At 37.0% G+C, this 12450-nt stretch overlaps 1 protein-coding gene across 5 annotated transcripts in view; it reads right to left on the minus strand.

Annotated features, from left to right (window-relative positions):
• The window catches only part of LOC134219278 (protein CREBRF homolog), a 62416-nt gene that overhangs the window by 27649 nt on the left and 22317 nt on the right, over positions 1-12450 (minus strand). Inside the window, exon 1 of one of the 5 annotated variants that reach the window (XM_062698003.1) lies at positions 1431-1698. The exons of 2 other annotated variants lie outside the window; for them this stretch is intronic. The gene's annotated coding sequence lies outside the window, so the exon portion shown is untranslated. 2 more of the 5 variants (XM_062698002.1, XM_062698004.1) reach the window with 2 other exon arrangements.

Raw genomic sequence — 12450 nt, forward strand, 5'->3', positions numbered from 1 at the left:
ATTTTTTCGATTTGTTTTTTTTTCTGTTTTTCAGCACAGAATATTTCACCACTTTTAGCACTCAGAATTTATTATGATAACGTCTTGAGTGACTAAACCTTGAAGACCTACCATTTAATAATCATGAAATGCCATTACGTACTCTTATCATAGATAAGCTTTTCTGAATTCAGCAACACTTAATACCAGAAGTGAAAACTAGGTCAACAGAGACGTATCACTTTCATTTACATGGGACGTGATACTGTTGTGTTCGCAATGTTCCGCGGATGAAAATATGCAACCAGTTATGTAAATGATATGACATGACATTATAGTATTATAACCTTTGTCTGGTGGCGAATCATTTCCTTAAAGTGAGTCACATTTGCCACTAAAATAACTGATTAGAATGCCTCCGCAAATTCACCGAACACTACTAGCTTTGAAATCTTTCCGAAACATCCTTGAACGAGTTTGTTAACACTATCATCCATCCAATCACCGCCGTGCATGTGCCACAGTAGTGACGTTATAGACAAGTCTAACCAGATCAGAAGCAAGTCACCATATTGTGTTATATTGTGATGTCGGATACCAAACACCCCTCCCCGCCCTTTCAGATCGAATTATTTCAAATTAGAGTGGCAGAAATTCCTATCCTAACACACCGCCATCCACTGACCGCCGACGGCCATACCCCACTTACATCAACTGGCTGCTTCTGGTCAATAAACACCTCCAAGCCTCCAACACAAATGTGCTAAGCACGCTTGTGTGGCAGCGGCTAGCCGATGAGGTTGGTCTGACTCGCCACTTAGCGTTCTTCGCGACTTCTCGACGCTGCGGTTCTTGTTTTGCTTCTTTATGTATATCTCGGCGGATATGTACAAACACTAGCTGTATATGTTCATTCACTTGGGGTATTTTTTCACGGGTTTCAACTTTTCACAAGGGGTCACTTTATTTCCGCATTTAGTTCATGTTCTATTTTTAAAGATTTTCGTCTCGAAATATTTGTAACATTTTACGATTCTGTTTTGTTGTACAACAGGCTGTGCTCCGCGCTAAGGCGAACTTTCAAAACAATAACAAATTAATCACATCACGCAGACTGGCAATTATTGTACTTTTGCACTCCTTCACGTTCACTGCTGGCGCTGATAAGATAAGCGGAGACCGTTCGGTTATCAGTCGTGGCACGAATTGGCACACATCAGCCCATTCAGGTCTTCAAATGTTTCCTCTGGCAGCCATTTAATTCACAAACACTTCTATCGAAATCTCTTGTTTGCGCTTCGCCTTCTCAAATCAATGTTTATTCGCTAATCAAATTTGCAACGATTCGAAACAGTGCATATTTAAGTAGCACTTCTATATGTCGCGCCGACGACCTACCAAACTTTCCAAAAATGAAGCCATCCAAATTGGGATGTGGCTGATATACTCACTTCCAAAAAATGTATATGTCTCAACCCGCACACGTGCCCTCGCGGGCCGATCGATAGTAGATAAAAAGTTGCGAAGCTGTAGAACGCCGCAACGTACGATTCAGATTCTTCAAACGGCTTACGACTTCTTCCACAATCAACAGTTTTAATCGCCGAAAATAAATTTAAACGCAAAGCACTTCAGAACACTACACAAAGAGCAGGCCTGTTTGTACGAAAAACTAAAACGCGACTTGTATTTATCAACGTCTCAACTCGACTGATTGACGGGATTGCGCTAAGCGAAAACGATCGCGAATCTTCGCGGTCGCGGTCAACCTACACACGGAAAGCCGCGACAAACATGAAACAACCATCGGAACCGCGTGTGCTCTGCTCGGTGATGGCGGTAGTGGTGGTTCACGCTTGTTTGTGGGGTTTAAGAGCTTAAATGCATCTTCGAGGAAGCTTAATAAAGAGAGGGCGGATGTTATTCCTCATTTCTTCTATTTACGATGTTAAAAGCGTGTATTCATTTTCATAGTACCCGAAATTGCATTTCTTTAATGAACATTCTAGTTTTAAGTTGTCAAAATGTAAAAATTATTGAAAATTATTAAAAACATTTTTAATGTTGCCATATTCGGATTTATTGAATCTCTTATCCTCTCGATCCCTTATCATCCATTTTTTTTCTCACTTTTAGTAGATTTTGGCTTGCTGAATCCGAATCTGTGCTCAGATAATGCTAAAACACGTCCAAGTTTTGAGATATAGCTAGATGAAGACCGCAAATTTGAAGAAATTGGCGTCATGTAGTTTATGAACCGAATTTTAGGTCAATCAATACCCGAAACGATATAAGCACATCTGATCTATTGATTTATCTTCAAATTTGCGCGTTATACGCGTTTTCCTTTTATTTAAGTTCAGTGAATTTAACTTAAAAATGTTCCATGCAAGTCCGTTTAAAAAACTTGCATGTAAACGCCAGTTTGGAGCCACCAAAAATTCAACAACATGCGGGCAGAGGAACTGAAATATAAATCTGTAGACCAAAATGACTAAAATAAAAACTTCCCCTTAAAAATTAGATATTTAGTAATATAAATATAAAATACGGAAATTGCCAATAAAGAAATCAGGGTATGAGCAACAAATGAATATAAAATTTCCACAAATAATGCAAAATTTCCATTTCAAATTCTTATTTTATGATTGCAAATTTTGCTTTATTGTTTATTTTTGTTTTGTGGAAAATTCTCAATTGTTTATGGAAATTTTACATTATTTGTGGAAATTTTATATTTATTTATTGTTCATACCCTGACTTCTTTAATGACAATTTCCTAATTTTTTATCAAAAAATTTCAATTCTTCATGGATATTTTATTTTGCTGCCAGAATGAAATATAAAGAAACTAGTCAGTTTGTTTCATTCGACTTTTAAAAAATATCCATTATTTTTCATTTTATGCTCAACATTCCCCCCCTCTGAAAATATTATTCTGCTCGATTTCCGGTTTTGTTTTTCGATCAATCTACTTCCAATGACCACACGTAATCTGTTATCATGTTGCAAATTGTGTTGTGGTTTGTACCGTTGTGGATGAAGCGACATATTGCAGTCCATTGAACGGAAGGCTTTCAGGTACTTGATTAAAGTATTTGTTTGTTAGTTATGAACACATTCTTCCATGCGTAAATTGCACAGCTAATTGTTTATCATTTTGTCGTGTGAAATACATCATATTTACATTGAATAGAACTTACTTCAATGAAAACATATTATTTTATTGCTTGGACAAACTATTATATTGAATTATTGTTTATTTCCTCTCAAAACCGTTCACAGAAAATAACCAGGCTTGTATACAAGTCTTTGAAGGTTGCTTGCATAAAACATATTTTTATATAACTTTCACTAACCAAAATTATAGAAAAATCACTCTTATTATTTTATTAAGAAAATTATTCTGAGCTTTTTAGTGGAATGTCTTCACTTGTCATAAGACGAGTTTGTACAATCCCCTTGAATTCCACCACTTAATTGTATCTTGACAGATACGTATTTCGACCTCAACAGTAAGGCCGTCTTCAGTGTCTCGTACTTGACTCGACTTCGAATCGTTTCAAGTACGAGACACTGAAGACGGCCTTATGGTTGAGGTCGAAATACGTATCTAATTGGGAAAGTTTTTTTGATCAACGTACATGACTCAATCATTATTGATTTGTTGGCATTTATCGGTGAGTACAACATCTAAAGCTCAAGTAAGAGGGAGCGCAACAATGAAGAACAGTATGGATAGGTGTCACAAGCGAGCGACGAGTATGAAGCGAACAGAAATTGAAATTTTTAGTAGAGGGCCAGTTGTGAGAACAGCATTGTTGAAATCGCTGTTATTCTGCCTAACGTCCACGAAATACGTATCTGTCAAGATACAATTAAGTGGTGGAATTCAAAGGGATTGTACAAACTCGTCTTATGACAAGTGCACTCTTATTATGTTTAAATTGCTCAAAATTCACAACCATCACCATCTACAGGGTGTCTGCAAATTATCCGTACAGATTTTGATAGTTTGCTTCTACAGCTTGAGCTTGAGCTTGATTGACTGCCCGTAGTTGCTACTCCATTATGACCAGATCAGCTGTTCTTGCACAGAGAACCAACAGATGTTTGCTTGGGACTAGCACTCATCTTCAATGTACAAGTACTGGTGATCTCATTTGTTAGGTCACACTGGCGCCTGCCACGTCAGAATGCAAGTCAATGTAAGGAAGGGGGAGGAAATGATGATGCAATCACTCGCCCACTGCAAGCCGAATATACCTCTGCACTTGCCACGAGTTCATGCGGAATTTATTGGAATTTTTGGGTTAGGTTCGAGGGGCAGAGGTTCGTCTTGGTTAACGAGTTGCCATGTGATAGATAGGAGAAAGCAATTGATGTAATTTCTAATTGGATGTTGAAAACGAACTTTTTTTTTCGTTCATTTCCAATTCTAGCAGTTATTGCTAGAATAGTCAATTTGAAGGTTTAGGATAGAGAAACGGAAACGGTGTAGAAGCCCATTTCCAGTTCTAGCGATTGCTGGAACATGAGAAATATAGAGAAAGATACAAAGTAGGAGAATGAAACGGACCTGGGATTGAACCCACGACCTCCTGCGTATGAGGCAGAAGCAGTAGCCATATGACTACCAAGCCCGTTTGATTTTGACAGTTTGCTTCTACAAAGCAAAAACAGACAATAATGGACTGAATCGGTAGCTATATGGGCATAACAACTCAGCAGGCTGTAACAGATGTAGGGGAACTGTTCCGTTTTCCATCTCACTGAACATATGTTCATCTCATCGCAAAACAAAGTAATACAACATCAATCTCGTCGCTTCTTTTTGCTAACCCGCGTGCTCACTGGTGAAAAAAATCACAAAAATAAGAAACAAGCCAAATTCCTTTTCATTGCTTTGTTTTTGATGGGATGGAAATATGAGCTATGGGATGAAGTGCCGAACCGTTCCCCTATATTCTGAGAACACTGAGCGTCATTCCATGTATAAAAAAATTAAATCTTTGTGAATGGTTTTTTTCCGGTTTTCCGAACAAAAAGGAATTGCCTTCCTACTCACCCGATTTGGGTTGAATTTATCATTCAGTATGGTCCATGTTGAAATCAACAGCCATCAAAACACCGAACATATTATCGAGACATTTGAAATCATGTCACAATCGTCAAAAATGTGTGAAAAGTATCTGTATAGAAACGTGCGGCCATCGTGTTTTTTTCCAACACGATTGAAGGCGTTCAGGATACAGGGGTCAGGATACAGGGGTCATTTTAATGTGAACAAATTCAGCTTGGTTTATGTAGCCCTATTATAATAACATGCAATGCATGCTGGTTCTTTAATTTATTCCAAAAAATATTTAAAAACCTGTCTTGTTGTACGGATAATTTGCAGGCACACATTGTTTGGTGTTGAGAACAAAATCTGGTTGAGCTGTGTTACAGAACAAGTTTGAAGACAAAAAAGTGCCTGTCAAATTTTTCTATCATAACGAAATGACTGGAAGACACATGGGCTTGTTTCTCATTTTTGAGATTTTTTTTTGAACTTTTGACAAAAAATAACGAAATGGAGTTCGTGATTGAACATTGAGGTGGCTCAAAAAAAAACCTTTTTCAATTTTTTGTTGATTTGCCTTTTTATTTCATACTGTTTGACGGCCTGATGCTCTGGACAAAATTTTAACCAAATCGGTTAACATTTGGGCGAAGCTAAACTTGTTGTAAGTTTACATGGGAGAATCTTTCATAATATATGTGAAATTGCAAAGCTTTTTTACTTTCCCATTTTAGCACACTTAAACATATCCAAATGTTCTTTAATTCAATTCACTTGTCGAAAAGGATGTAATGAAGATGATGCCGAAGACCACAAGTCGATTCGAGGCGAATTCGAAAAGTTATTACTGTTTCGGCTGCATATGTGTGGGTTGGTTTCGCTCGAGGCGTAACGCAACAAAATATTTCAAGCAACATACCTTAGTAACCGATGCTTAACATATGGACCAGTTGGAAATCATTTACAATATGTCATTATCATTAACATCTCACTGAGTTCCTAGATAATGAGAAACAATTCATTCAGGATCGCGACGATTCAAATTTTCTTTTAAGTATTTTATTTCTATATTGTAAGTAAATAGTAGATGATAATATCCATATGACCATTATATTTTTGAACGTATTACAGCTTTCATAAAATTCTGTTTAAATGACGTGCACACGAAGCTCCGACATCATTTATTTGATTGGACACGGAGAATGTGTGCCGATCACTCGTTTCAACCGGCTTCCAACTTTGCGAGGTTTCATCATCTTTTATTCATGTATAAAACATTACGCAAAGCACTTCACCGCACTGTTGAAGAACTATGCGATTTATGGTCTAGCGCGGAGCTAGCATCCAAAACGAAGAAGCGTATAATTGAAACACTGCAGAAAACTCATTCGGAGTGGTTACTGATCAAAAAGAATAAGCATATCGTTACAGAGTTGCAGTTACAAAAAGATCATCAGTTCATGAACAAGCTTGATATTCTGTTCAACATTGTCAACAAACACAAGGTTTTGTCAGAACGCAAAATGGAGTTTTTGGCAGATCAAGATGGCCAACGGTTCCTAACATTAACCATACTGACTTTCTGTAAATTTGGGTGCGAGCAAAACGTTGAAATACCAAACGTTCCCATGCCTGATCCTCCAGAAGGTAAAATATTGAATGAGCAAGTTGTTGTTGAGCAAGTCATAAGTTGTTATCAACTACTAATGCAATAATTATGGCTATTATCTTATTTTAGATGACTATGAGACAGTTGATAAAGATGAAGAATATGTGCTATCTTGTCCCCCTAAGCGAATATAAATTGAAAACCACACTGACTCTGTTCTAACGTCATGTGTTACAAGTGCTCTGGACCGAGATAAAATATCGGATCGTCAGGCAGTTAGGATTATCATCCCCATAGCAGCAGCTGTTTCAAGAACCACAATAGGGAGAGCTCGAAGCAAAGCCAGGAGAAATTTTGCTACTATTCAAAAAGAAAATTATAAATCAAGTTCTTGGTAGTCCATTGGGATGGGAAAATTTTGCCAGATAGCTCAGGTACGTATGATATATTTGCAAAAAAAAGAACTTAGATGTTTAACTAACTTTTATACAGCACAAAAGTTGAGCGACTTCCAGTAGTGATTTCCGACAGAAACTCGGAGAAATTGTGTGGTGAGAATGCGGCAAAAGAAGTATTTGATTTGCTGGATACCTGGAGCTTGCAAGCCAATGAAAGGTGTAATTGTCAATCCGGAGATGGCGAGTTTGATTCTCTGGGATGTTTTCAAGAGAATGTTTTCAACAGGGGTGGTCAACATTATTGATAGTAGAATCTATAGATGAGCGTTTGGAGACACGTTTGACAGTTCGTTTGGAGACAGAGGATTTATCTTCGCTCATCTATATATTCCACTATCTATGGTCAACATTACATAAAAGCGATGTGAACTGATATTCGGCTTATTTCAAAGGAATATCCCAGATAAGCCATTTCACGAAAAACTCTCTAACCTGCTGGATTATGTTTACTGATGATCATTACTGATTCACACAAACTTTATTTTACACGTTTTTCGACATTGTATTTTAAAGATTAATTTTGGTAAAATTTTTCACGTTTCAGAAAAGTGTCCCCTATTACCGTACACTATATTGCACCATGTTCAAATACATATGACAAAGTTCCTGTTACATGAGTAAAATTTTTTGTTCAATTTCAATTTTTATACAAAGTTTACAATATGAGGATCTGATATTAGATGCAGGTAAAGGACTTTTTAATAGCTTCCTTTTGTACTAAATATGATGGTGAAGCGACCTCTGCAAGTTTTTTTTTGAAGTGTCCGGTAATGGGAGGTGTCCGGTGCTGGAGGATATCCCGCTGCTGCTTGAAGTTTATACTGTTTGGATAAAAGTTTGCTCATTTGGATACACACAATTTAGAAAGTTATATACAAAGGTAGTAGATGCACAAGTTAAGAACTAAGCGTGAATCTCCGACCATCCACACATCAAACAAACATGAATGTTGATAATTTATTCAAACAAAAAATAAAGTATTCACTGAAATTGAAACATTGAAACAACCATCGAAAAACGTCTCCAAAACTATTTTAACCAAAAGTAGTTTTCTTCTTTCTAAAATCTCAAACGCGATAATAATTATAACAATTTAATTATATGGTTTTTATTACGTACTATTCACTTTTGAGCAGGTCAAATACATATTTAGAATGAAATATGATCATGATTTGTTGAATATATTTTCCCACGACGTAATATATTTACTAACAGTACACTGTGTACAATCAAACAGCGATTTGTTTTTAATGAATATTTCGGGATGATTAAAACGCAATTCAAAATTTGCGCCCATGAGAAGCTGTAGAGAATTATCTGAGACGTAGTAATTCATTTATTTATTTATTTAACACACAGATATAAATATGTTGAAACTTGAAATCTATTTGCATGTACATATTTTTAGCATAGAAATAAGCGCTATTTTATTCAAACTTACTGTTACTTTATATTGTTAAAACCTAAAATTCTTTTTTTGTGCGCTAAAGGTTTATTTTGGTGTCATGGAACTAACTTGTTAATAACTTTTTTCAAAATATAATTTTTCGTTATTTTATTAACAAGTTACGCATAACCTTCGGGGACTCGCGCCGTTGTAAAAAGTACAACACCTTCGAAAAAAGCACGCTTCTCGTTCACTACAGAAGCGGGACTGCGTGAGCGGTCTAGGACCAAGCGAGTCCCGGAAGGTTAAAGGATTCTATTACTTTGTTATACATGTCAGTGCTCTTAATCTGAAATCGGAAGCGTGAAAGCTAAATGTCAAAACTGTCAAATGACATTAATAATGTCATGACATTTCATGGCATTTTCGTAATTTCGCCCTTACTTTGCTTTCAGATCAATGATCTGTTGAACAAAGTAATAAGGTATTTTAAGCACCACATGTTTATCAAAAAAACCGAAATCGTTAATATTTTTTTGGAAAAAGTTATGAGCGAATTAACAGTAGCAATCCAATTACATCTTCTTCTTCTTCTTATTGGCATTATATCCCCACACTGGGACAGAGCCGCCTCGCAGCTTAGTGTTCATTAAGCACTTCCACAGTTATTAACTGCGAGGTTTCTAAGCCTGGTTACCATTTTTGCATTTGTATCATCATGAGGCTAGCACGATGATACTTTTATGCCCAGTGAAGTCGAGACAATTTCCAATCCGAAAATTGCCTAGACCGGCACCGGGAATCGAACCCAGCCACCCTCAGCATGGTCTTGCTTTGTAGCCGCGCGTCTTACAATTACATATCGGTGACATTTCACAGTGTAGCTGATAAATCTTCCAAAATTTTTATTTTTATTTTTTCTGACACGTAACATACCACTCTCCCCTTCCGTACATTAAAGCCACTTATTCATTCATACAATCAGCATGTTTAGTCTCTGACAACGTGTTCAGCCAAAGCTTTTTTCATTAGCTTGGGCACAAAGTCGGCGATAGACTAGACAAGATAGTCAACAACTTATCAACTACTCACAACGACAAGTCAACACTCAAAATGTGCGACATAACTAGTACTGTGGTGTCCGCAAATATACCTGCATAACGAATTAGTATTGAGAGCGATTCAAAAATGTGTAAACAAAACTATTAAGAAAGTAAAATCAAGAGTGCTCTCGATTTCGCGAAACGAGAACCGCTGAGCTCTATCTCTTTACTGATGGTTGGTAGAACTCCTATTTGGATAGCACACAACTAACGTTTTCGAATGTGTTGAGATTCTCGAGTGAGATCGTTTGGGTATTTCCCATTTTTTGCATTGACTTGGAAAATAGCATCTGTTTATTTACTTGCAGAAAATTCTGCATTCATAAAAATGCGTTCTGGATCTGTTTCAAATAAAAAAGCTATTACAGTTGGAATTTCTTTTATTATTTCACATTTATCAACCAAATTTTAGCTTTAAAATATACATTTCCTCCCTTATACGTGCCGGTTAGAGCTGGCAACTATCTATCTATTAAGCTAAGTTTTATTATCAATTTCGTATTTCAATAACTTATAATTAATAACAATTTCGTAATTTTAATAACCTGACTAACGAAAACCATGTATCTTCTCGAGCTGTGAGCCTTATGATTCACCATAAGAACTTACTAACACTCAACAAACATTAATTCGACAAATAAATACGTAATAAGCCATATTATAGAAACCACTCAACCATCAATGCTGATATGCAGGAAAACATTATTGTCATTGTGAAAATGACAGTTGCGCAGACAAATAGAACAGATAATAACGCACTATAATAAATTTCTACAGCTAGACTAGATATCGGAGCGCCATGAAAAATGCAAGATGTCAAGAATGTCTAGACACACTCGTTTGCCCATTTTTGTGAGCTATACTTTCATTTATTCCCATCTTTCAATCACTTTCGCTAACATAACATTCATCGCAAACGTAGTCAACAGCAAAGCAAACTTCTAGTCATTCTTGTTTTGACCATTAGGTAAATGGACACTAGACTGGCTCAGGAATAAAGTAGTTTCTATGTCAGTTATAAACACATCCCTCTCCGGTAAGGCTTTCTCATGAACCATATCTGAAAATTTATGTTCAATGGTATTTTTGAGATTTAAATGCATTTTGGGAATTTTTATCACGTATATGAATCAATACGTTTGGTAGTGAAGTATATTATGATGAGGGTTCGCTACGACAATTTGATTCACACAATTGAATTTAGTTTTTCTAACAATTCTGTATAAGAACCTATACCAAAATCTGTATAAGAACTGGACATTTGCGAAAATGTTTGATTCTTATACAAATATTGTATGAGACTTTATAATTTTGCAAGCTTTTCTTGCAATATTCGTTTGTAAGCTTACATGCTTTGTATAAGAATCTGACAATTTTGTGTATGCCCAGTTCGTATACATGGTTAGGTAGGTTCTTATGCAGAATTGTTAGTAAATCTAACAGTTGCTGATTGGGTGTAAGGAAAGACAAATAACTCTTTTAAACTAAGCCAACTATATTTTCCATTTTGTAATTCGAATAGTGGATAATATAATAAATGTAATTCCGCCACACTTAACCGAAACCTGCAATTATTTCAAAACAATTTGTTTTTCTTTAAAGCTGGCGCAGTCTAACTATCACCTACATCATTAAGCAAAAGTTATCAAGTCTCATGTGATGTATTTTCCACAGTTTTTGCTTCTAGTTCAACCCTCACGAAAGCAACCCAGTTGAAGGGTTGGTCATTTCAAGCTGGCAAATAGCTCCGCCGGTTATAGTTGTTATTTTCTTATTTTGTTTTCGCGCAATCCACCAACCAACACATAGACGCCATACGGCTGCTGACGTCATCGTAGAGGGGTGCGCGTGGTAGGCTATTATCGAGCTACTAAACATCAACACACAAGTCTGAAAGCAGCTGTTGTTATTTTGCTAAACTTGTAGAAGGTTGGAATGTTCCAGGAGATTTTGCGAGTGGCAGAATGACGGTTGATATTGGTATCGAATTCTGATAGGTATCCAATTTACATACTTAAGAACAACTTTGCGTAGAATTTATTGAAATAAAAAATAGATATGAAAAGCATATTTGATTCAATACTGTATCTTGGTAAGATTGCACAGCAAATCATTTTTATGCATTTTGCTCGACTTAAACGCAACAGGGGCTAATTACAAATTACCAAACGCTGAAACGTAGTATTATTTTGAAATTTAGGACTCTCTAGCTTTTTATTTGTATTTTTACATCTTTTTAGATTTTTAGGTTTTTAATTTTTGCCTTTCTCGTATACAAAGTATACGTAAAGGCTATATGTTCGCTCCAAAAATGAACTTTTTATAGATGGCCCGGAGACCCATAGTGTTATATACCAATCGACTCAGCTCGACGAATTGAAATGATGTCTGTCTGTATTTTTTTTTTTTTTTTTTTTTTTCAAGGGTTAAAGGCCATCAAAAATCTGCGCGACAGACACCTCGAGCATCCACACTATGCTCGAAGGCGAACAGGGATGGGCTCCTCCCGACCTGCTAAAAATGTGCCTCCCGGATAAACCGGGTCCCTTATCCTCCTTGCCTCGATCCCCCCGGGACCACTGGATGCTGCGACTACTTCGGGGGGGGCTGTGCTCATGCACTTCTTCTAAAATTCCGGCCCCTAGCTTAGGCTAGTTCGCCGACTGGCTTGCTGAGATCCACTGCTACGTCTCGACCCCTCGGCGGTTGTGCCGCAAACTTCCTCACTCGAATCCTCCTGACTTCCCCGGCGTCGAGGGTGGTCCACCAGTTCCGGTGAAGGAAACTTCCGCACTGATGGTGCCCCGACTACCGGCGGCTATCGCAGGGGACGCTTTCGCGCATTGCGC

The sequence above is a fragment of the Armigeres subalbatus genome, chromosome 3 (assembly GCF_024139115.2).
Source record: "Armigeres subalbatus isolate Guangzhou_Male chromosome 3, GZ_Asu_2, whole genome shotgun sequence".
Taxonomy (NCBI): domain Eukaryota; kingdom Metazoa; phylum Arthropoda; class Insecta; order Diptera; family Culicidae; genus Armigeres; species Armigeres subalbatus.